Here is a 26,464-nt window from a genome sequence, read left to right on the forward strand (position 1 = left end):
AGCTTCAACCAGTCTGGCCGTTCTCCTCTGACCTCTCTCATTATCAAGCCACTTTCGATCAGAAAACTGCCACTCACCGGATCCTTTTATTTTGTTTTTCACACCAGTCACTGTAAACTTCAGAGACGATAGTGCCTGAAAATCCCAGGAGATCAGCAGTTTCTGAGTTTCTCAAACCAATCCACCTGGCACCAACAATCAATCTGCGGTCAGTTGCTTAGCTCCCATTTCTTCCCCATTCCGATGTTTGGTCTGAACAACAACTGAACCTCTTGACCACGTCCGCATGCTTTTATGCATTGAGTTGCTGCCACGTGATTGGCTGATTAGATGTTTGCATTATTGAGCAGGTGTAGAGTGAATGTAATAGAGTGGCTACTGAGTGTTTAGCCACTGGCCCGAATTGGATGCCACAGTAGCGTAGCGGTTATTGCGATGGGCCATTCCAGAGTTCGAAGTTCAATTCAGATGTCGTTCTGTAAGGAGTCTGTACATCCTCCCTGTGGAATGCGTGTGTTTTCTCCGGGTCCTCCCGTTTCCTCCACAGTCTAAAGACGTACCAGACAGGTGAATTGGTCACTGTAAATTGCCCCGTGATTAGGTTGGGGTTAATCGGGTTTGCCGGGGGTTAAAGGGGCGAAATGGCTCGAAGTGTTTTGCTGGGGCTGGCCATTGTATGAACGCCCTTTTATGCTGCTGTACCTGGAGTGCCCACAATGGAACTGACGGAGCTGACGAGCGTTTCTCTGAACCCTCTGGAGAATGGCAGAGTTAGCGAGGGAAGAGGGGAGGGGAGAAGGAGCAACTGCGGGTGGGGGCGAGGAGGTGTAGGTCTGAGTGAGGGTGATGCTTGGTGACATAGGGGAGGGCCGAGTGAAGTGGTAAAACTAGTTGGTAACTAATGTTATTATTGCCATTTGTACTGAGGTACAGGGAAAAACATTTATTGTTGTCATCCATAGACATCATTTCATTAAGTTCAAAGTAAATTTATTATCAAAGTACATATATTGTATGTCAACATATATAACTCTTAGATTAATTTTCTTGTGGACATACTCAATAGAATAATAACCATAATATAATCAATGAAAGACCACAGCAACTTGAGTGTTCAACCGGCGTGCAAAAGACAACAAACTGTGCACATACAAAAAGAAAGAAAGGAAGAAAGAAAGAAATAAGCAATAAACATTAAGAACATGAAATGAAGAGTCCCTGAAAGTGAGACCAAAGGTTGTGGGAATATTTCAATGATGTGACAAGCGAAGTTATCTCTTTTGGTTCAAGAGCCTGATTGTTGGCGGGTATTATTTGTTCCTGAACCTGGTGGTGTGAATCCTGAGGCTGATTATGTCAGTACATTGAAAACAATAACAGAATGCAGAGTAGGGTCGCTGAAACAAGCCCTTCGGCCCAACATGGCCATGCTGACCACATCATCATCCCTCCCATAACCCTCCAATCCCCTCCATTCCATGAACCTATCCATATACCTCTTAAATGTTGCAATTATACCCACTTCATCTGCCTCATTTGGCAGCTCATTCCTGGTACGCACTACCTTCTGTGCAAAGAAGTTACTTCTCAGGTCTCTTTCCAATCAGAGAATCTGACGGGAAGAGTAGGGTACAGGGAAAACTGTGGAAGAGGGTGCTGAAGCGTGATCTCTCTGTGAGATGGCGCGGGTATGGTGGGTTGAGCAGCTGGGGAAATCTGGACACATCTTCTACTCCATAGAAGCAAATTGCCCTCTGCCCCGAGGAACCGCTTCTGAAGCAAATGTTAAGGTGCTCCCTTTAGAGGGGAGCACAGGGAACAAAGGCAGGAGTGGGTCACTTGGGCCATCAACACTCTGCAGATTCTATAAGTCCAGAGCAGTACACACAATACAGAGATTGAGTAACTCGTCCACCTATCACCTCCCCAGCTTCTGACTTCATTCTCCCTCCCCACCCACCCACTTTCCCTTTCACCGGGTCTCACCTATCACATGCCAGACTGTACACCTTCCCTTCCTTCCACCTTCTTATTCTGGCTTCTTCCCCCTTCCTTTCCAGTCCTGGTGAAGGTATTCATCCCAGAACGTTCATTGCTTATTGGTCTCTATGGATGCTGCCTGGCCTGCTGAGTTCCTCAAAGATTTTGTGTGTGTTGCCTTGATCAGGGTCATTGGGTCGACTCTACTTCTCACACGATCCTATTCCTTCTCAGCTTCCTCACCGAATCAGTCCTTACTTTAGGTTTGACACACTGCTGTGTTATGTTGAAGTTGTATAAGATGTTGATCAGGCAAAATTTGGAGCATTGTGTGCAGTTCTGGTCACCTACCTACAGAAAAAATATCAATAAGATTGAAGTAGCGCAGAGAAAAATTTACGAGGATGTTGCCCAGACTTGAGGACCTAGGTTACAGGGAAAGATTGAATGGGTTAGAACTTTATTCCTGGAGCATCGGGGAATGAGGTGAGATTTGACAGAGATATGCGAAATTATGAGGGGTATAGATAGGGTAAACGAAAACATGCTTTTTCCAGGTTAGGTGAGACTCGAACTAGAGGTCATGAGTTAAGGGTGAAAGGTGAAATGTTTAAGGGAAACGTGAGGGTGACCTTCTTTGCTTGAGAGTGTGGATCGAGCATGTTTGATTCAACGTTTAAGTGAAATTTGGATAAGTACCTGGATGGGAGGGGTATGGGGGGGCTTATGATCCAGGTGAGGGTCAATGGGACTGGATAGAATGAAAGTTTGGTATGGACTAGATGGGCTGAAGGGCTTGCTTCTCTGCTGTATGACTCGACAACTTCTCAGTCGCACCCTGGAAGCACACATCCGCAGCCTTCAATAGCGCAGAGAACTGCAGAGCTTTCTGCAAACAGGAATTTCCTCCAGCCTCTGTCCAGTGGGCTCCTCCTTACATGCAGAAATAAGCCACGACAGAGTTAACCTGGAATTAGGACTGTCCAAGGATGGAGAATTGGTTTCTTCCCACGATGAAAATCAGTCAAACTTTTATAACAATCTGCTGGCTTAATGACTGCCATTTTTCTTTCCAAATCCAATTCTCTTTAATTGATTGAATTAAAATTCCCCCGGAGGACTCAATCTCATTGTTCTCGATTCAGGTCTCTGAATTACTGGTACTGTTAGAAATCAACTATGTTTTGACATCCTCCCCCCAGCCAGGGACAAGAGAGGAACAACGGTTGGACATTGGGGGAGATGAACTTTTTTCCACTTTAAAATCATAGGACGCAGAACACAGAACACAGACACACAACAGTACAACACAGGACCAGGCCCTTCAACGCAGGATGTCTATACTGAACATATGCTGAATTATTCTCATCCCTTCTGCCCAGACATGATTCATATCTCTCCAGTTCCCATATATTCATGTGTCTGTCTAACAGTATCTTGAACAGCTCTATTGTATCTGCCCCCACCACCACCCCCTGATCGTGCCCTGATCCAGGAACCCACCACTCTCAGTGTAAGTAAAAACTTGCCCTGCACATCTCCTTTGAAGTTACCCCCTTTCACCTTAAATAAAGTTTAAGATTAAAACGTACTGTGAAATATTTGATAGCATCAAATCAAATCAGTGAGGATTGTGCTGGGCAGCCTGCAAGTTTGGCTAGTCTTAAGGCGCCAACATAACATGCCCACCAGTCACTAACCCTAACCATACATTTTTGGACTGTGGGTGGAAACCAGAGCATCTGGAGGAAATCCACATGGTCATAGGGAAGATGAACAAACTCCTTAAAGACAGTGGCGGGAATTGAACCCTGATCGCTGGCCACCGCACCACCCTCATGACGTCTCTACCTTGGGGTAAAGGATTCAGGCTGCCTACTCTATCTTCCTCTCTCTCATAATTCTGTTAACATTTTTTGTTAGAAAATTTTTTGTTTTCTCCAGAGAAAACAACCCATTTTTTGTCCACCCTCTCATTGTCGATCATAGCCTCTAAACCAGGCAGCACCCTGCTGAACCTCTTCTGCACTATCTCCAACCCATCAATGTCCTTCGACCAGAACTGCATGCAATAACGTCATGAGATCCTTTACTTCACCCTGAGAGGGCAGCGGACCCCTTGGCTTATTGTACCTTCAACACCCTCAATACCACTTCAGTTCATTAGTTCTCTGCAGTGGGTCCACATTGCAGGCAGGAGGGGAGAGCATCCCCAATAAGTTGAGGTATCCAACGCACAGATATAACCACATAACAATTACAGCACGGAAACAGGCCATCTCGGCCCTTCTAGTCCGTGCCGAACTCTTACCCTATCCTAGTCCCACCAACCTGAACTCAGCCCATAACCCTCCAATCCTTTCCTGTCCATATATCTATCCAATTTAACTTTAAACGCCAACATAGAACCTGCCTCAACCACTTCTGCTGGAAGCTCGTTCCACACAGCTACCACTCTCTGAGTAAAGAAGCCCCCCTCATGTTACCCCTAAACTTCTGTCCTCTAACACGCAACCCATGTCCTCTTGTTTGAATCTTCCCCACTCTCAATGGAAAAAGTCTAACCACGTCAACTCTATCAATCCCCCTCATAATCTTAAACACCTCTATCAAGTCCCCACTCAACCATCTACACTCCAAAGAATAAAGACCTAACTTGTTCAACCTTTCTCTGTAACTTAGGAGAAGAAACCCGGGCAACATTTTAGTAAACCTCCTCTGTACTCTCTCAATTTTATTGACATCTTTCCTATAATTCGGTGACCAGAACTGTACACAATACTCCAGATTTGGCCTTACCAATGCCTTATACAAATTCAACATTACATCCCAACTCCTATACTCAATGCTCTGATTAATAAAGTCAAGCAAACCAAAAGCTTTCTTCACCACCCTATCCACATGAGATTCCATCTTCAGGGAACTATGCACCATTATTCCTAGATCCCTCCGTTCTAGAGCATTCTTTAATGCCCTACCATTTACCATGTATGTCCTATTTTGATTAGTTCTACCAAAATGTAGCACCTCACATTTTTCTGCATTAAACTCCGTCTGCCATCTTTCAGCCCACTCTTCTAACTGTCCTAAATCTCTCTGCAAGTTTTGAAAACCTACCTCATCATCCACGACACCAACTATCTTAGTATCATCTGCATACTTACTAATCCAATTTACCACCCCATCATCCAGATCATTAATATATATTACAAACAACATTGGACCCAATACAGATCCCTGAGGCACACCGCTACACACCGTCCTCCAATCTGACACACGGTTATCGACCACTACTCTCTGGCGTCTCCCATCTAGCCACTGCTGAATGCATTTAACTACTTCCATATTAATGCCTAACGATTGAACCTTCCTAACTAACCTTCCATGTGGAACCTTGTCAAAGGCCTTACTGAAGTCCATATAAACAATATCCACCGTTTTACCCTCGTCAACTTTCTTAAGAAAGTTGAGATACCTGTATAAAATGTGCTAAAACTTTAATGACACCCAGAACAACATACATAAAATGCTGGAGGAACTCAGTAGGCCAGGCAACATCTATGGAGAGGAATAAACAGTCATTGTTTTGGGCCGAAACCCTTCATTTGTCCCGATGAAGAGTCTTGGCCCGAAACGTCAACTGTTTATTCCTCTCCATAGATGTTTCCTGACCTGCTGAGTTCCTCCAGCAGTTTTTGTGTGTGTTGCTCCGGATTTCCAGCATCTGCAGAATCTCTTGTGTTTATGAATGACATGCAAGTGTGTCTCAGCTGGAGAAGATCAGAGGAGGTTCTAGACCAGTAATTTATTGATACTGGGATCATTTATTACTGTCATATGTACCAGGATACAATGAAAAACTTGTCTTGCATTCTGTTCATGCAGATCAAATCATTACACAATGCATCGAGACAGAACAAGGTAAAACAGTAACAGAATGCAGAATAATGTGCCCACAGAGAGAGTGCAGTGCAGGTAAACAATGAAGTGCACGATCATAACGAGGTAGATTGAAAGGTGCATTATTATACTAGGGACTCAACTACCATTGTTCTGAACCTATATTACAGAAAATAATAAGGACCCAGAATGGTGGATTTTATACAGGATACATTCAGAAAGTAGTTGATTTATCAGAAAAGGGAGATGGTGATGTTACATTTTCCATCTTATTGTACGAAAGCTCCATTCTGGAGTCTGATAACAATAGGTTTAATGTATGAGGAGCATTTGATGACTCTGAGCCCATACTTGCTGGGGTCGATGGGGGGGAGGGGGTCCTCATTGAAACCCGTTGAATACTAAAGCCTAGATAGAGTAGGTGCAGAGAGATGGTTTCCTAAAGTGGGACGAGAGGATCTCGGAATACAAGGACATCCTCTAGAAGAGAGATGAGGGGAAATTTCTTTAGCCAGAGAATGAAGAATCTGTGGAATTCCTTGCCTCAAATGGCTGTGGAGGCCAAGTCATTGGGTATATTTAAAGCAGAGGTTGATAGGTTCTTGATTAGTAAGGGTAATGAAGGTTATGGGGAGAGGGCAGGAGATTGGGAACGGATAATAAATCAGCCATGATGCGATGTCAGAACAAACTCGATGGACTAAATGGCCTAATTCTACTCTATGTCTTTTGGTCTTATGGAATAGAAGCCATCCTGTCAAACTGAAGGATTGTAGGTTGAGTGTCTTTCAGCCTTCCTCTGGCTCCCATTGTTTCCTCAGTTCCACAACCACCCCTTCCCCCTGAGATTTGTAAAAGAAAATCTGTGGTATGGCAGGACTGGGATTTCCAATAAATGTGCGGAGGTTTCCTGTACATAGAAGTCCTATTCATGGACCTGCCTAGGAGATTGGGAAACTCTGAAGGGGTCATTGGTCAGCAGGACTATAGTGGGATGAAGTCTTGTTTCTGTATTATAGGACTCTGAAGGCAAGCGCAGCTGATGAAAGCTTCCTTGTATGCTCAATGATTGGCTTACAAGATTCTTGCAGCGGCTGCTTGGAGGGCGGGATGGTTCAGCTTGTTCATGGATTCAACAGGCATCAATGAGGGTTCTGAAGAAACTGAGGGATGGAAGAAGCTTAGTGAGACTGACCAAGGACATCCTCTCAAGCCTAGCCCCTAAATGCTTCTGCAGTCTGGTCCATCCATGAAATTTAGTTAATTGCTAATTGAGAAAGGCATGGTTGTTGCAATTTTCTAATCCAGGGCCAGTCTTTGAGTAGGTTCAAAGCCCTGAGATTGATAGCTTACTTTGTTCCCTGAGGGACAAGGACAAACCAATTACAAAGAAAGCGGAAAAATATGTCCTCTTTATCACTAAGATACCCAACACCACCTTGTCTTATAGATCATGAATGAATTCAGTGATGAGTTTGAACAATTGGAAACAGAGGGAGAATGAGACTCAATGGACTCAAACCCGGCCCAATTCTGCTGCTCATTTTAAAAATATGGCTTCATAATCTTGAATGAAACTTTCGCATTCATTAAGCACAGCCTCCACACATCCAACCTTAAATACTGGTGAGCATGGGCCAATCAACGACGGAGGGCTAACCCAGAGATCCCCAAGGACTATGGGCAACATCATAACTAGGTCATTTGCTCGCGGTGTTGATCTGTGAAACTTCCTACTAAATGGCTTTTACATGTTCTGCTCTCTGGTCTCTAGTAAAAGCACCAGAGATACTGCAGATGCTGGAAATCCAGAGCAACACACACAAAATACAGGAGGAGCTCAGCAGGACAGGCACCATCTATGGAGGAGAATGAACAGTCGAGGTTTCAGGCTGACACCCTCCATCAGGACTAGAAAGGTAGGGGGGTAGAGGCCAGAATAAGATCATCTGCCAGCTTATATTCTTTCCTATCGCTCCCCCCCCATCTTCTTATTCTGGCTGCTGCCTCTGTCCATTCTAGTAGAGTTGCAGCCCAGAACGTCGACTGCAAATTCTTCTCCATAGATGCTACCTGAACTGCTGAGTTCCTCCAGCATTTTGAATGTATTGCCAAGATTTATTGGCACTCATATATGTCATGAGAATTGTTGTTTTGTAGTAGCGGTACAGCGCAAGACATAAAATTTAACATAAATTACAAATTTTACTAAGTAGAGTAAAGGATGGATGATGAGGCAGCATTCACAGATTCACAGGCCCTTCAAACATCTGATGGCGGAGAGGAAGAAGCTGTTTTTGAAATGTTGTGTGAGTCTTCAGGCTCCTGAACCTCCTCCCTGATGGAATGGACTTCATGAAGTAGAGCCGTGCAGAGATACAGCGCAGAAGCAGGCCCTTCAGCCCATTGAGTCCATACTGGCCCTCAACCATTGACTTACATTGCTCTTATCCTGACTCATTTTATTCTCCTCACACTCTCGTTATGACTCTGGGCCTGGACTTGCTGGAGTTTAGAAGTGGGGGGGGCAACTTATTGATACCTAGCAAATATTGAAAGGTCTAGATAGACTGGATGTGGAGAGGAGGTTTCCTGTAGTGGGGGAGCCTAGGAACAGACAGCACAGCCTCAGAATAGAAGTATGTCCCTTTAGAACAGGGATGAGCAGGAATTTCTTTAGCCTGGTGCTGCTGAATCTGTGGAATTCATTGCCACAGATAGCTGTGGAAGCCAAGTCACTGGGTATATGTAGCGTGGAGGTTGATAGTCAGGACATTAAAGGTTATGGGGAGAAGGCAGGAAAATGGATCTGACAGGGAAAATAATCAACCATGATCAAATGGTGGAGCAGATATGATGGGCCGAATTCTGTTTCTACGTTTTAAGGTGCAGTGGTCTAACTCTCCACAACTTCTGCCATTCACTCACATGCTGGGGGCAAAGTACAGCAGATATTTAACCCACCAACCTGCACGTCTTTGGGTGTGGGACTTCCCAGCGGGAAGCCCAAACATTCACAGGTCATTGGGCAAACTTGACGTAAATGGCACCAGAGGTTGGATTTCTGGTGTTGAAAGGCGGGCTATGCCCCTGTGAAATCCCCCATAAGCAGGATAGTATGCCCCCCCCCACACACAGAGGTGACCTTTCACACCAAGGTAGAGATCCCACTATACCTAGCCCCATCAAAGCTGGCCTTGTCCCCATTGCTAAAATGACAGACCACCGATCGGCATCACAGCGGGAGAGTGACGTGCCAACACATTATGATTCTACTAGGAAGCCGGGGTTAAAATTGGGCCCATATTTGCAATGTTGATCCGAGGGATGTTGGTGCTAAAATGTCTCACTTTACATAACACCAGGAACTTCGCCGTCTGTGAGCCACCTGTTCTTTTTACAGATCTGTATCACAGATGCCGCCCTTGACACAAGTCGACTTTTTATGACTGAGTTTCAAAAGTCTTCCAAGGGGGTGTTCTCCATTTGAAGCTCCATTTAGCAGTACAAGCATGTAGCTTCCTGAAATTGGCGTCACGGGTAGGTAAAGTGGTAAAGGAGGCGTTTGGCACCTTGGCCTTCATTAGTCAGGGCACCGAGTGTAGGAGTTGGGACGTTATGCTGCAGTGAGACAAGATGTTAGTGTGGCTGCACCTGGTGTGTCATGTACAGTTTTGGTAACCTCGTTACAGGAACAGCGTCATTAAGCTGGAAAGGGTGCAGAGAAGGTTTACGCAAATGTCATCAGCGCTCAAGGGAACAGACTTCATTCCTTTGAGCAACACACACAAGTCACTGGAGGAACTGGGCAGGTCAGGCAGACTCGATGGAAACGAGTGGACAGTAGGCGTCTCAGGCCGAGACCCTTTGTCAGGACTGGAAAGGAAGGGGAAAGACGCCAGAATAAAAGGGTGGGAGGAGGGGAAGGAGGTTAGCTAGAAGGTGAAAGGTGAAGCCAGGTGGGAGGGAAGGGTTAAAGGCTGGAGAGGCAGGAATCTGATAGGAGATGAAAGCCGACCATTGGAGAAAGGGAGGAAGGAGGGGTACCAGGGGGAGATAAGAGGCCAGAGTGGGGAATAGAAGAGGGGAGGGGGAGGGATTTTTTTTTATCGGAAGGATAATCAATATTCATGACATCAGGTTGGAGGCTACCCTGGCAGAATATAAGGTGTTGCTCCTCCACCCTGAAGGTGTCCTCCTTGTGGCATAACAGGAGGCCGTGCACGCCTTAGGAGCATGAGGCATGATCTTAAAGAGGTGCCTAAAATCACGAGGGGAATAGATAGGGTGCCCTCAGGGAAAGGGATTCAGAAACAAACAGGCATAGATTCAAGGTGAGAGGGGAATGATTTAACGGAGAGCTGGCGGTATATTCTTCATACCAAGGGTGATGGGGTACATGGAACAAGCTGCCAGAAGAAGTGGTTCCGAATTGGGATCAGAACCAGGTTTATTCTCACCAGCATGTGTCGTGAAATTTGTTAACTTGGCAGCAGCAGTACAATGCAATACGTGATAATATAGAAAAAAATAAGTAAATCAATTACAGAGAGTATATATATGCATATTAAACAGTTCGATTAAAAATGCTGCAAAACGGAAATTTTATATATATATATATATATATATATATATATATATATAAATTGAGGTAGTGTTCATGGATCCAATGTCCATTTAGGAATCGGATGGCAGAGGGGAAGAAGCTGTTCCTGAATCACTGAGTGTGTGCCTTCAGGCTTCTGTACCTCCTTCCTGATGGTAACAATGAGAAGAGGCCATGTCTGAGGCATTGCTCCTTGAAGATGCCTTGGATACTGCAAAGGCTGGTACCCAAGATGGAGCTGACTAATTTTACAACTTTCTGCAGTTTCTTTTGATCCTGTGCAGTAGCCCCCGAACCCCATACCAGACAGATGCAGCCTGTCAGAATGCTCTCCACAGTACATCTATAGAAGTTTTTGAGTGTTTTAGGTGACAAACCAAATTTCTTCAAACTCCTAATGAAGCATAGCCACTGTCTTGCCTTCTTTATAGCCGTGTCAATATATTGGGACCAGGTTAGATCGTCAGAGATCTTGACACCCAGGAACTTGAAATTGCTCACTCTCTCCACTTCTGATCCCTCTATGAGGATTGGTTTGTGTTCCTTTGTCTTACCCTTCCTGAAGTCCACAATCAACTCTTTCATCTTACTGACGTTGAGTGCAAGGTTATTGCTGTGACACTGCTCAACTAGCTGGTATATCTCACTCCTGTACGTCCTCTCATCTCCACCTGAGGTTCTGCCAACAATGGTTGAATCATCAGCAAGTTTATAGTGGTATTTGAGCTATACCTAGTCACGCATTTGGGGGTACCGAGAGAGTAGCGCGGTGGCTGAGGCTGGTACAATAACATTTAAAGGGCACTCTTACACATTCATGAATAGGAAATGTTGAGAGTCAAATGCATTAAAATACCAACTGAAAGGAGTATTTTGTCGACATGGACCTATTGGGCCCAAGGGCTTGTTCCATGTTGTCTAACTCTCTGACTTTGAGTCCTCAGATTCAGATTCATTTTCAGCTTTATTTATCACATGTACATTGAAACATACAGCGAAATGTGTCATTTGCATTAACAACCAACACACACAAAGGTGTGCTGGGGTCAGCCTGTAAGTGTCACCAAGCAGTCCAGCGTCAACATAGCACGTCCACAATGTTTGCCAGAACAACACAGAACACAACAGCAACAAAACAACAGCGAAACAAGCCCCTTTCCTCCCTCCCACTAACTCACGCACCTAGTCCTCTAACGTCAGGATAAGCCCTCTTCTAAGACCAGACAAGTCGTCTTCTTCAGCATCCAACCTCCAGTTTACTCATGGATTCACAGATACTGAGTCTTGAATTCCCTAGTGGACTCACAGAGATTTGCAGAAATGGGGCTACGGCCATCGGGTTCAAGTTCCAGTCTTCCAATAGACAACTTGGCTTTGATTTGAACCTCTGATTGACCTTTGGTATTTGAATCGGATCTCTAATCAAGCCAGTCCTCTGATCAACGATGATGCTTCGATCATCGGTATTAAGCTAGGGCTCGCCGAAGATGTCAAATGAGGGCCCTGGATGAAGGCCCCAAACTCCAGGCCTCAAATGAAGGACATACCGACTGTGGAACCCCAAACATCCTTGCCGACATCTGACCGTGCCCTTGCAGCTGGTCTTTAAAAGTGGAGCAGAGTTAGACTCAGGATACGGCCTGTCCCCCAATTCCCCCAAATCCCTGTCCCTAAATCCTATCATGACCCCAACTCTCTTCTCTGTGCTCGGAACCATCCTACAAGTCATGGTTGTGATAGCTCCTCTGCCAAACTTTCTTTTTCTCTGGACCACAAAGTTCTGTCTCTGCCTAGAGGTGGAGCTCAGTTGTCAATAGAAGGGACAGGAAGCTATCATTCCCTACCTCCATAATGTACACTTAGTGGTCACTGTATTAGGTACAGGAGTGGAATCCGGTGCGGACTTCTGCTCCTGTAGGCTATCCATTTCAAGGTTCAACACATTGTGCTTTCAGAAATGTTTTTCTGCTTACCGCTGTGGTAACAAATGGTTATTTGAGTTACTGTCACCTTCCTGTCAGCTTGAACCAGTCTGGCCATCCCCCTCTGACCTCTCTCATTAACGAGAATTTTTTGCCTGCAGAACTGCCACTCACTGAATTTTTTTTTTGTTTTTTGCACCTTTCTCTAAACTCTAGAGACTGTTGTGCATGAAAATCTCAGGAGATCAGCAGCTTCTGAGATAATCAAACCAGCCCATCTGACACCAACAATCATTCCACGGTCAAAGTCACTTAGATCACATTTCTTCCCCATTCTGATATTTAGTCTGAACAACAGCTGAACCTCTTGACCATGTCTGCATGCTTTTATGCATTACGTTGCAGCCGCATGACTTGGTGATTAGATATTTGCATCAATGAGCAGGCGTACCTAAAAAGTGACCACTGAGTGTGGATTAGCCTGTGAATTACACAAGTTTGGCAGTGTTTGGGCGAAGATATTTTAAAATTCAGTCCATAAATGTCTGCTTTGTTTTCTGTAAAAGACCAGCCTGATGTAGACGTCTGAAATTTTCCTGAGGCAAGCGAAACTTGCCTCAGCTAAAAATCATTTAACTAATGGTGTATGTTATTAGGTTTTCCAGAAAAATAAACATGTTGCAAGGTGTAGGACTTGTAGACCCAACAGGCTGTTCCTTTGGTAGATCTCGAAGACCTTCATGTGGATAGAATTCAGACTGAGAGGTGAACAATAACCTCTGATTGTCCATTGCACAAGGGAGATCAGTAGTTCTACAGATACTGCTGTGGTGACGCCGTACCTGTGTGCAGTTTTGGCCGCCTTATTTAAGGAGAGGCATGCTTGCTTTGCAGCTAGTTCAGAGGAGTTCAGGGGCGGCCCTACAAGGAAAGTTAGTACTTGTATTCAATGGCATTTAGAAGAATGTGGGGTAATCTTATTGAGCCATAATATACTCTTGAGGGATTGTGACTATAGATCCTAACATAATGGTGAAACTTGAAGGTAGAATGCAGGGTTAATAGCAGAGGTGTAGAGGAACAGAGTGATCTTGGTGTACATATCCAGAGATCCCTCAAAGTTGCCCGACAGGTTGTTAGGGTGCTTAAGAAGGTGTATAGTATGTTGGTCTTCATTAGTCATGGGATTGAGTTCAAGAGCCGCGAGATAACCCTGCAGCTCTATAAAACTTTGGTCAGACCACAATTTGTTCAGTTCTGGTCACCTCATTATACTGTAGGAAGGATGTGGAAGCTTTAGAGAGGGTGCAGAGGAGATTTACCGGGATGCCCCTTGCATGTCTTATGTCTTATTGCAAGCTAGGGTGTTTCTCGTTGGAGCAAGGGAGATTGCGAGGTGACTTGACAGAGGTGTACAAAATTATAAGAGGCATTGATCCAGTGGACAGCTGGAGACTTTTTTTTTCCATGGCAGAAATGACTACTGCAAAGAGCCGTAATTTTAAGGTGATTGGAGGAGAGTGTAGGGAAGATGTCAGAAGTAGGTTTTTTAACACAAAAAGTGGTGGGTGTGTGGAACAAGCTCCCACGGGAGGCGGTAAAGGCAAATATATTAGGGATACTTATGAGTGTCTCAGGTAGGCACATAGATGATAGAAAATGGAGGGCTATGTGGGAAGTAAGGGCTAGATTGAATGTGGATGAGGCTAAAAGATAGCAGAACATTGTGGTGTGATAGGCCTGTACAGTGTTGTACTGTTCTATGTTCTATAAAGATAAGGCTTAGCTTTATTTGTCAGATGTTGATCGAAACATACAGTGAAATCTGTCAAAACATCAATGACCAACACCACAGGATGTGCTGGGGGCAGAATTAGGCCATTTGGCCCATCGAGTCAATGAACTCATGTCCTCATACTTTAATTCTACACTATCCCTCTTGGTTCAGTCCCTTCCCACCTACATCTGTGATACATCTCGAGCTCTCGATCTCTTACCTACCTTTCAATTCCCTGGTCCTGACCGCCTCGTTTTCACCATGGATGTCCAGTCCTTATGAACTTCTACCCCCACAAAATGGCCTTAAATCTCTCTGCTTCTTTCTCAATAAAAGAACCAACCAGTTCCCATCCACCACAACCCTCGTTCGTCTAGCAGGACTAGTCCACACCCTCATCAGTATTTCATTCGACTCCTCTCACTTTATCCAGACTCAAGGTGTAGCCTTGGGCACCGGTGTGGGCCCCAGCTGTGCCTGCCTCTCCACTTGCTACGTGGAACACTCCGCGTTCCAAGCCTTCCATGCTAATGCTCCCCAGCTCTTCCTTCGCTACATCAGACACCCATGTTCATCAACTTTGCCCCTAACTTCCACCCTGCCCTTAAATTCACTTGGTCCATTTCTGACACCTCCCTTCATTTTTCAATCTCTCCGTCTCCATCTCTGGAGACCAACCGTTGGCCAACACCTTTTATAAACTTACTGATTTCCACAGTTCTCTTGACTCTACTCCTTTCCACCCTGTCTCCCGTGAAAGTTCTAGTCCCTTTTCTCAGCTCATTTGTCTATTCACTTCAGTTCCCAGCATGTGGCTTTCCTTTCCAGGACACAAGAGATGTCCTCCTTCTTTAACGAATGGGGTTCCCTTTTCTCCACCATTGACGCTGCCCTCGCCCGGATCTCCTCCATTTCCTGAAAATCCATGCTCATCCCATCTTCTCACTGCCTTAACAGAGATAGAGTTCCTCTTGTCTTAACTGCCACTCCTTGAGTCTCCACATCCAATATGCCATTCTCCACAACTTCCGCCACCTCCAGAGGGATCCCACCACCAAACACCTTTTCCTCACCCCCACCCCCCCCCATCTCTGCTTTCCACAGGGCTTGCTCCCTCTGTGATTCCCTCATCCATTTGTCCCTCCCAACTAACCTTCCTGGCGAGACTTATCCCTGCAAGTGGCCAAAGTGCCCATTCACCTCCATTCAGGGCCCCAAACAGTCCTTCCAGGTGAGGCAACACTTCACCTGCGAATCTACTGGGGCCGTCTATTGTGTCCGGTGCTCCCAATGCAGCCTCCTCTACACCGGTGAGGCCTGTCGTAAGTTGGGAGACTGCTTCTTTGAGCACTTCTGCTCCATCCACCATAAACAGATCTTCCCAGTGGCCAAATATTTTAATTCCAATTCCCATTCCCGTTTTGGCATATCAGTCCATGGCCTGCTCTTGTGCCTCCCTCAGGATGGAGGAGAAACAGCATATATTTTGTCAGGATAGCCTCCATCCTGATGGCATGAATATCGATTTCTCCTTTAACCTCTCCTTCTTCCATTCCTTTTGTGGTCCACTCTCCTCTCCAGCCTCTTACCCTTCCTACCCATCAAGCTTCACCTATCACCTTCTCGCTATCCTCCTTCACCTGTCCCCACCCCCATTTTTTTATTCTGGCATCTTCCCACTTTGCTTCCAGTCCTAAAGATGAGTATCGGCCCAAAACGTCGACTGTTTATTCTTTTCCATAGATGCTGCCTGACTTGCTGAGTTCCTCCAGCATTTTGTGTGTGTTGCTGTTATTTTCATCCACCATTTGTTTGTCCCCGATCACTACCTCTCCAGTGTCATTTTCCAGTGGTCCGTTATCCATTCCCGCTCCTCTTTCACTCTTTGTACAGTATTTCTAAAAAACTTCTGTGGAAATGTGCAGCGTGTGTACCATATTGCGGGAGCATCAGTGCCTCTGTTGGCCATGTTTCTGGTAAAAACGTAGTCTGCCCACAACTTGTTGACCCCAACCCATTCGTCTTTGGAATATGGGAGGGATGCGGAGAAACTGGAGGAAACTGACATGGTCACCTGGAGAACATGCAGCCTCCTTACAGACAGCAGTGGGAATCGAACTCTTTCTGCTCATGCTGTAAAGTGTCATGCTACAGCTGCCCCGGGCTTGAACCTGGATCTCCAGGAGGATGTGTGCTCCAAGCCCCGCACCGTGCTCTGTGCGTGCAATTCAGCTCTGAGCTCCATCTGTCCGATTGCGCACATACCTCTCCGCGAGTCTCCACCACCGCCTCTGTCATCCTCACACTTCTATGCTAATGCACTCAACTGTGTGCACGTGTGCACACACACACACACACACACACACACACACATATGTTGAAAGATTGGAGCGACTGGGCTTGTATACACTGGAATTTAGAAGGATGAGAGGGGATCTGATTGAAACATATAAGATTATTAAGGGATTGGACACGCTAGAGGCAGGAAACATGTTCCCGATGTTGGGGGAGTCCAGAACCAGAGGCCACAATTTGAGAATAAGGGGTAGGCCATTTAGAACGGAGTTGAGGAAAAACTTTTTCACCCAGAGAGTTGTGGACCTGTGGAATGCTCTGCCTCAGAAGGCAGTGGAGGCCAATTCTCTGGATGCTTTCAGGAAAGAGTTAGATAGAGCTCTTAATGATAGCAGAGTCAAGGGATATGGGGAGAAGGCAGGAACGGGGTACTGATTGTGGATGATCAGCCATGATTACAGTGAATGGCGGTGCTGGCTCGAAGGGCCGAATGGCCTACTCCTGCACCTATTATCTATTGTCACATGCACAATATACAGTCCATCCTACCTTATTACAGTCAGACTCTCCAGCGTTCACTGTCACGCAACATTCATAGAACATAGAACATTACAGCACAATACAGTCCCCTCAGCCCATGATATTGTACCGCCATTATAACCTACTCTAAGATCAATCAATTCCTTCCCTCCTACGTAACCTCCATTTCTCTATCATCCGCGTGCCTATCTAAGAGTCACTTAACGCCCCTAAAGTATCTGCCTCCACCATCGCCCCTGGCAGGGTGTTCCACGCACCCACCACTCTCCGAGCAAAGTAATCTGTCTCTGACATCCACCCCCCATACCTTCCTCCGTCCATTGTAAAGTTATGCACTTTTGTATGAGCTGTTACTGCCCTGGGAAATTCTCTGACTGCCCACTTGATCTATGCCTCTTGGCGTTTTGTACTCTTCTGTCAAATCGTGTGTGAAAGCAGCTGAGTGCGTGGCTGGGAAGCTCGGCGAGATCCTGAGCGGTAAAGATGCAGAGGAGCCAATGGCTCTGTCTCCACTGTAAGTCATCAGTGATTCAACGCAGGGTGTAAACAGGCAATGTCTGCAGAGTGCACCCTCGGTGTAATTACAGCGCCAGACAGCTTCCCCTCAATGGGAGCTGTTTAACATGCAGGCTGATGTGCACAGATATAGTGGCAGTCTGCCACCACTCGATGCGGAGCTGGCTGCAGAGCTAGACCCAGGATAAGGTCTCTCACAGCTTCGCAGATGCCTCACCTCAAATCAACAGCCCTCACCTACGATTCCCCTCACCCGTTCTTCTCTTTGCCACATCAAACACTCGTCTGGAAACTCATAAACGCAAGAGATTTTGCAGATGCTGGAAATCCAGAGCAACACAGACACACAATGCTGGAGGACACTTCAGGGCCCCAGACAGTCCTTCCAGGTGAGGTGACACTTCACCTGTGAGTCGGCTGGGGTGATATACTGCGTCCGGTGCTCCCGATGTGGCCTTCTATATATTGGCGAGACCCGACGCAGACTGGGAGACCGCTTTGCTGAACACCTATGCTCTGTCCGCCAGAGAAAGCAGGATCTCCCAGTGGCCACACATTTTAATTCCACATCCCATTCCCATTCTGACATGTCTATCCACGGCCTCCTCTACTGTAAAGATGAAGCCACACTCAGGTTGGAGGAACAACACCTTATATTCTGTCTGGGTAGCCTCCAACCTGACATTGACTTCTCTAACTTCCGCCAATGCCCTACCTCCCCCTCGTACTCCATCCGTTATTTATTTTTATACACACATTCTTTCTCTCACTCTCCTGTTTCTCCCTCTGTCCCTCTGACTATACCCCTTGCCCATCCTCTGGGTCCCCCCCTTGTCTTTCTTCCCGGACCTCCTGTCCCATGATCCTCTCATATCCCCTTTGCCAATCACCTGTCCAGCTCTCGGCTCCATCCCTCCCCCTCCTGTCTTCTCCTATCATTTTGGATCTCCCCCTCCCCCTCCCACTTTCAAATCTCTTACTAACTCTTCCTTCAGTTAGTCCTGACGAAGGGTCTCGGCCTGAAACATCGACTGTACCTCTTCCTAGAGATGCTGCCTGACCTGCTGCGTTCACCAGCAACTTTGATGTGTGTTGCTTGAATTTCCAGCATCTGCAGAATTCCTGTTGTGTGCTGGAGGAACTCAGCAGGTCAGGCAGTGTCTATGGAGGGGAATAAACAGTCGATGTTTCAGGCCCGAAATGTAGACTGTCACAAGGCTCGTCTTCATGAGCGTTAACGTTTATAATGGAATGTCAGTGCTTACAGGCAGATCCAAGATGTTAGTCAAAACCTTCAAACGGACCACAGCTGTAGGTCATCTGGATGTCCGCACATAGGAGGTCCCAGTTTGGTGAGTCCGGGGCCAAGGTCTGGAGGTCAGAGGCACAGAAGGTGGCCCATCCTGGGGTTGGAGTCCCAGGTCAGCAGGTCCAGAGGTCCAGAGGTGTCCCAACGTGGTGCAGGAGTGTGAGTAGGACGGGGTTTGTCTTGCTGTTGTTGCATTTGTCTTGTATGTTGGCTGTGTGTTGTCGACACGTGTTAGTCATTGACACAAACAACGGATTTCACTGTGTGTTTCAATGCACATGTGATAAATAAATCTAATCTGGAATCTTGAACCTTGCTGTGGGATCGCAGACATGCCAATACCTACAGGAAGTCCCAGGTGATTGCCTGGAGTGGATCAATATTTAGCAGAGTGATATTAAGTCAGTATTCATAGAAGTAACTTGGAAACACAAGGGATTCTGCAGATACTGGAAATCTCTTCATCATCCATATAGCTTTTGTTCATGGCATTAAACAGTGTCTTTCAGGAGGAAAACTCAGTAATGAACATTTTTGTGCGGACCATAAGACAGAGGAACAGAATTAGGCCACTCGGCCCTATTGAATCTGCTCCACCATTCAACCCTAGCTAATTTTTTCACCCACCCCCCATTCTCCCCATAACCTTCAACCCTTTTACCAGTCAAGAACTTACCCACCTCTGCCTTAAATATTCACCTGGCTAAAGAAATTCCTCCTTATCTCAGTTCTTAAAGGAGTTTCCTATATTCTGAGGCTGTGCCCTTGAATACCGGAATCTTCTACTGTTGGAATCATCTTCTCCACATCCACTCAATGCTGGCCTTTCAGTATCTTGTAGGTTTCAATGATGTCCTCCCCATCCGCATCTTTCTAAACTCCACTGAGTACAGGATGACAGCCATCAAACCCTCCTCATATGTCAAGCCTTTCACTCGCGGAATTATTCCTGTGAACCTCTCCTGGACCTTTTCCAGGGCCAGCACATCAGTATTGTCCCTCGGAGGTCAGTGCTGGGCCCATTCGTGTCTTTCATCTATATCAACAATTTGGATAAGAATGTACAGGAGCTGTTAGTAAGCTTGAAGATGAGACTGGATGGTATAGTTTGTATGGTGGATAATGAAGAAGATGATCATTATACGCTATTCCAGCTATATGTTGAGTATAAAATTTGTGAGGTCATGATAGGCCCTTCCAGAGCACCTTAAATATTTCACCTTTCACCTAAAACCTGTGACATCCGGTTCAGCTCTCTCCTGGCCTCAGTGGAGAAGCCTGCTTGTATTCACTGCATTTTCACAATTTTATTAAATCTCCTCTCATTCTCCTATGCTCCAGGGAATGCAGCCCTAACCTGTTCAACCTTTCCCTATAACTCAGGTCCTCAAGTCGTGCAATGTCCTTGTAAGTTTTCTCTGCGCTCTTTCGACCTTATTGATATCTTTCTTCAGTGAGCAGCTCTGCACACAATAATCCCGGTTCACCCTGATCTTCTTCCTCGTCTCAGTGGCCTGCGCCTAGACCATGCTTCTCCATACCTCTCCCATCCATGCTCCTATCCAAACTTCGCTTAAACATTGGAACCGAACCAGCACCCACCACTTCCCCTGACAGCTCACACCATCCTTCGAGTGAAGAAGATCCCCCTCAGATTTCCCCTTAAATATTTCACCTTTCATCCTTAACCTCTGATCTCTTGTTCTAATCTCACCCAACCTAAGGGGAAAGAGCCTGCCTGCGTTGACCCTACCTCCATCCCTTATTATTTTCGATATCTCTATCAAATCGCTCCTCGTTCTCCTATGCTCCAGTGAATGATGTTCTAACCTATTCAATACCTTCCCTATAACTCACATCCTCAAGACCCGGCAACATCCTTTCAATTTTCTCTGTGCTCTATCAAGCTTATTGATACGATAGAATGCTTGAAAGTCACTATGCTTAAACATGTATGAATGAATTGTTGGGGAATTATAGAGGGGGTTGGCGGACAATTTGATACCAGGCTCTTTCCTTTATTGTGCATTAAATAAATCCCTCCATGGTACTTCCTCCTCACTCAACCATAAAACACCCAGACGTTAGGGATGTGATGGTGCTGGAGGAAAAGCACAGGAGATCCACCCAGATGTTGTCTGGAACTTGGCGTTCCAGTGACGAGGAGAGACTGGACATTAGAAGTCAGTGGAGGGAACCTGATGGAGGTGTGAGAATTACCAAGATCATGGATAGGAAGATAGGTGGAAAATTTCCCCTATTACAATATCTAAGACTAGAAGGTCTTAGTTAAGGTCAAAGTAAGAGGTTTTGGAGGGGACCTGAGGAAGAGGATTTCCACCCACAATGTGTATGGAATCTCCCACACGCTCCCTGAGAGGGTGGAGGAGCTGGAGGCATGTCAGAAGTATCTCGATGAGCTCCGAGATCACTAAGGTATAGAAGGCAACTGATGAAGTGCTGGTGAATGTGGACCAACACAGTCGCATAACGGTTAGTGTAGCGCTTTACTGCACCAGTGATCGGAAGGTCAGGGTTCAATTCCCTCCACTGTCTGGAAGAAGTTTGTATGCCCTCCCCACTACTGCCCCGGTTTCCTCCCACGTTCCAAAGATGCACGGTTAGGTTTAGTAAGTTGCGGGCGTGCGATGTTGGCGCGGGAAGCGTGGCAACACTTGCAGGCTGCCCCAGCACACCTTCGGGCTGTGCTTCTGGCTGCCTCCCCCTTCCTTTCCAGTCCTGATGAAGCACCTCAGCCTGAAATATTGGCTCTTCTTGAGTTCCACCAGCATTTTGCGCGTGTTATTCTGGATTTCCAGTGAAGAAAAAGAATTTCTGGATGTATATTGTATATAGTTCTATGACATTAAATGTACCTATTGAAACCCATTGATCTACAGAATCTCTTGTGTTCAGGCCGTGTTGGTCATTGATGCAAATGACACATTTCACAGTATGCTTCGATGTACATGTGACAAATAAAGCCAATCTTTAAACCTTATCTTCAGTACATTGCGGTCAACTTCATGGTGTGCTGAGAGAACGCATTCATCAAATGTCAAATAGAGACTTCATTCTGAGGTAAAAGAGAATTATTGGCATGCTGGCATTACTGTTTACAATCCTAGCAGGTCAGTGGGACTAGGCAGGAAAACAGGGCAGCACAGATTAGATGGGCTGAAGGACCTGTTTCCCTTCTCTCTGACTCAGTTACAGAGCTGGAGCAGGTTGTGGATTTGAAAGTTTTGAGAAATCTTGCAGCTCAGCCAGGCTGGAGGCCGTTTATCGTCACTGCATGTAGGCCCTTGATAAATGGGAGCTGGTGCAAGCTGTAGTCCGGGCAGCGGAGTTATGGATTGGATCGTTAACTGCGGGGATAGATGTCCGCCCAGCCAGTGCACGGACATTGCTCAGCCTTGAACTAATGAGTGGATGAGGGCCTCAACAGCAGCTGAGCTGGACCAGAGAAGGTTCCGGACGAGAAAGTGGGCCGTGTTGATACCTGTGGAGATCTGACCAGAAGACTCAATGTGGAAGAACACAGAACAAGTTACAGAGTTGCTGTGACACAAACCTCAGTGCCAGTGCAAAGAAATTCAGGATTCAAGATCCAGTGTTCAAGTCTATTTGAGACACACAGTGAAATGTGCCATTGCGTTAACAAACAACACGCAACTGAGGAGGGGCAGGTGGCAGTCCGCAAACGTCCCCACACATACTGGCTCCTTGATAGCGTGGCCACAATGCTCGGCAAAACGAAGCAGAACACAACAAGCACCAAAGCAACAACAGCAAAACAGGCTCAACCTCCCCCCACCCCCCCCCCCAGCCACATCCACGGTTCTTTAACCTCAAACAAGCCGCCTTCTTCGACATCCAGCCTCCAGTGGGCTCGGGCTCAGATTCCGGCCTGCAAACACCGAGCTTCAACTTCCACCGCTGACTCGCAGAGATTCGCAGACTCAGCTTGGGCCAAAGGGACTCGACTTCAGAACTTCTGAATCGACTCTCAGGCTTCAATCCTCATCATCGATCACCACACTCCAGACTCACCAATGACGGGACCCCGAACACTAGGGGTCGAACTCTGGTCGCACTGATTCGCGAACCCAGGGGCTCATTGAAACTTGTTCCTTCTGCCTGCACTGAACTCTGACTCTGGAACCCGCCAACAACTCAGTGACCTGCGTGGGGGGCTGGGGGTCCACATCTACTTTCTGCCATCCTGACATCCAGCCGTGGATGCCCCACGTCTGCCTCACTGGCCTTTGAAAACAAAGGCCTCGACTTTGGCCTAACCTCTAATTCCCCCACATCATTGTCTCTAAACTCCAACCCTCACATCTGCTCTAAAGGAACGTCCTTCTGCTCTGAGGCTGTGTTCTCGGGATCCTGGACCCTTCCACTATTGGAGGCTTCCTCTCCATGTCCACTCTATCCAGGCCTTTCAATGTTTGACAGCGTTCAATGAGATTCCCCGCCCCCCGGTTTCTTCTAAACTCCAGTGAGTGCAGGCCCAGAGCCATCAAACACTCCTCAGATATTAAAACTTTGATTCCTGGAACTATTCCTCTCTAGGCCCTCTGCTAAATGCTATGACATTGGCTGAGAATTTTGGAAGCAGAGGTTTGCCGTTGTTCTGCATTTAATTCGAGCTACTGTTGAGCTGACTGACTGTCTTGGTAATATTTTTTATTTGTTTGAAATTCAATGAATTATCTAGCAGCCAAACCACTGAAAGGAATAAACTAGTGTCTTAATTACTGTATTTGACTTTATTACACAGCCTAAAAATCTTGGGCAAATTATTTGCGTGTTTATAAGTAATTTACTGTGGAACATATCTGTTGTCACTGCCTGGAATGAAGGCTTTCCTACTGCCTGTGATATTTTACATCATTGTGGCTGTGTCAGAGAACCAACGCGATAAAAATGCACAGGCTTCCTCAAGGGATAGACAGGGTGTCGTCGTGAATAGTAAGTTACTAAAGTACTTTGCTTGATGAAGTATTTACAGAGAAGCTCGAAAGATGAGAGAATGCCCAGAGTCTGGGAGACCGTCCAAAGGAGATTAATTATAAATGGTGCTATGGATATTGGTTATGTGGGAAGACTAGTGATGTGGATTAGTGTGCGCAAAATGCTGGAGAACTCAGCAGGTCAGCATTATCTACAGAAGGGAACAAACAGTCAATGTTTCAGGCCGAGACCCTTCATTGGGACTGGAAAGGAAGGGGGAAAAGCCGGAATAAGAAGGTTGGGTTGGTGGGGGGGAGGCCAGGAGCACAAGCTGGCAGGTGATGGGTGAGGGGGAAGGTGGGTGGGTGGGGGAGAGGGAATTTATAGTAAGTAACAGAAGGTGTACTGACACACTCAGCAGGTCAGGCAGCATCTGTGGAGGGGAATAAACAGTCGACGTTTCGAGCCGAAGCCCTTCTTCAGGACTCAGGTCTTGTTTCAGCATCTGCAGAATCTCACTCGTTAGTGATGTGGAATGCTCTCATTAGATTTGAGAAGCTGAGGGCAAAGCCCGGAAGCAAAATACTGGAAATATGAAATTTCAGATAAGCAGCAAATACTGGAAATGCGCAGCAGGCCAGGCAGAGAGAGAAATACAACGCAGAACATAGCACATAGAACGGGGACAGTTCCAGCACAGGGACAGACCCTTCCACCGTTGGCAACTGTGCCAAACAATGATGCAGTATGAAATAAACACCCTCAGCCTGTACGTGATACTTATTCCTTCAATCCCTGAACGTTCATGTGCCTGTCTAAAAGCCTCTTCAGTGCCTCTATTGCACTGGTACCACCGGCACTTCTGGCAGCCCGTTCCACGCGCCTACCACTCCACGTAAAAAGATATCGCCCCCACACGTCTCCTTTACGATTCTCCTCTCCACCCGCCAAAGCGGAACTTCCTGGTGGCCAAACATTTTAATTCCCATTCCCACTCCCGTTCTGACATGTCTTGTGCCACGATGAGGCCACCCTCAGAGTGGAAGAGCAACAACTTAAATTCCGTCTGGGTAGCCCCTGACCGGAGGGCTTGAATATAGGTTTTAAAAAATTCCTCCCCCCCCCCTTCCTTCTGTTCCCTACTCTGGCCTCTTACCTCTATTCACCTGCCTATCACCTCCCTTGGGTCCCTTCCTCCTATGATCCACTCCCTTCTCCTATCCAATTCCTTCCTCCCGAGCCCTTTATCTTTCCAACCCATCTGGCAGGTACAGGGTTCTGAGCTGGATAATCAGCCATGATCATACTGAATGGCGGTGCAGGCTCAAAGGGCCGAATGGCCTACTCCTGCACCTATTTTCTATGTTTCTATCTGCTTTCACCTATCGCTTTCACCTATCACTTTCCAGCTATCCTTCTTCCCCTCCCTTTACCATTTCATTCTGTCGCCTCCCCCCCGCCACCTTCCTTTCCAGTCCTGAAAAAGGGTATCAGCCCAAAACGTTTACTGTTTATTCACTTCCACAGATGCTGCCTGACCTGCTGAGTTCCTCCAGCAATTTGTGTGCGTTGCTTTGGATTTCCAGCCTCTGCAGATTTTCTTGTGTTTATGTTATTCTTTAACAATTTTCCACTCTCATTTTACATTACATTTCTGTCCCGGGAAATGATTCTGCGTATTCTATTTATGCTTCTCATAAAGTCATAGAACACTACAGCTCAGAAACTGGCCCTTCAGCCCATCTAGTCCATGCTGAGACGTTATTCTGCCTACTCCCAACGACCTGCACCTGGACCACAGCCTCCATACCCCTATCATCCATGTACCTTAAATCATGAAATCGAACCTGCATCCCCACTTCCCCTGGCAGCTCGTTCCACTTTCTCACTACCCTCTGAGTGAAGAAGATGCCTATCAAGTTCCTCTTAAACATTTCACCTGAATTCAATACTCTACAACTGTGGCCGGACCAGTCTTATATAGTTGCAACATGACTTCCTGACTTGCACTTAGTGATCCAGCCGATGAAGGCAAGCATAGAGCGCACCTTCTTTACCATCCTAACCCCTTGTGTTACCACTTTCAATGAGGCATAGACATGACTCCAGGATCTCCCTGTACATCAGTGCTGTCAAGGGTCCTGCCATAGGGATATGGATCATCTGCAGGCAAAAGAGAATTAGTTCAACTAGTAGAATTACTTGTGACCCGAAGGGTCTGATCCTGTGCTGTACTGTCCAATGTTCTGTGCATTAACATTGTTCTATAGTCTATGCTCTAGGCTCTGTGGTCTATGATCTATGCTCTAGGATCCATGTTCTATGTTCTATGGTCTATGGTCTCTGCTCTATAGTCTATATACTCTATGCTCCATGCTCTGTGCTCATGCTCTAAGGTCTATGGTCTATGCTCTAAAGTCTTTGGTCTACAGTCTAAGCTATATGGTCTATGCTCTAAGCTCTCTGCTCTATTGTCTGTGCTCCATGGTCTATGCTCCATGCTCTATGCTCTAAGGTCTATGGTCTATGGTCTATGCTCTCTGCTCTATGGTCTGTGCTCCATGGTCTATGCTCTATGCTCTAAGGTCTAAGGTCTATGGTCTATGCTCTCTGCTCTATGCTCTAAGGTCTAAGGTCTATGGTCTATGCTCTCTGCTCTA

At 46.3% G+C, this 26,464-nt stretch overlaps 1 protein-coding gene across 1 annotated transcript in view; it reads left to right on the top strand.

Annotated features, from left to right (window-relative positions):
• Window positions 1-26,464, top strand: part of syt3 (synaptotagmin III) — a 146,292-nt gene that overhangs the window by 52,800 nt on the left and 67,028 nt on the right. The window lies entirely within an intron of this gene.

Source organism: Mobula hypostoma, chromosome 11 (genome assembly GCF_963921235.1).
Source record: "Mobula hypostoma chromosome 11, sMobHyp1.1, whole genome shotgun sequence".
Taxonomy (NCBI): domain Eukaryota; kingdom Metazoa; phylum Chordata; class Chondrichthyes; order Myliobatiformes; family Myliobatidae; genus Mobula; species Mobula hypostoma.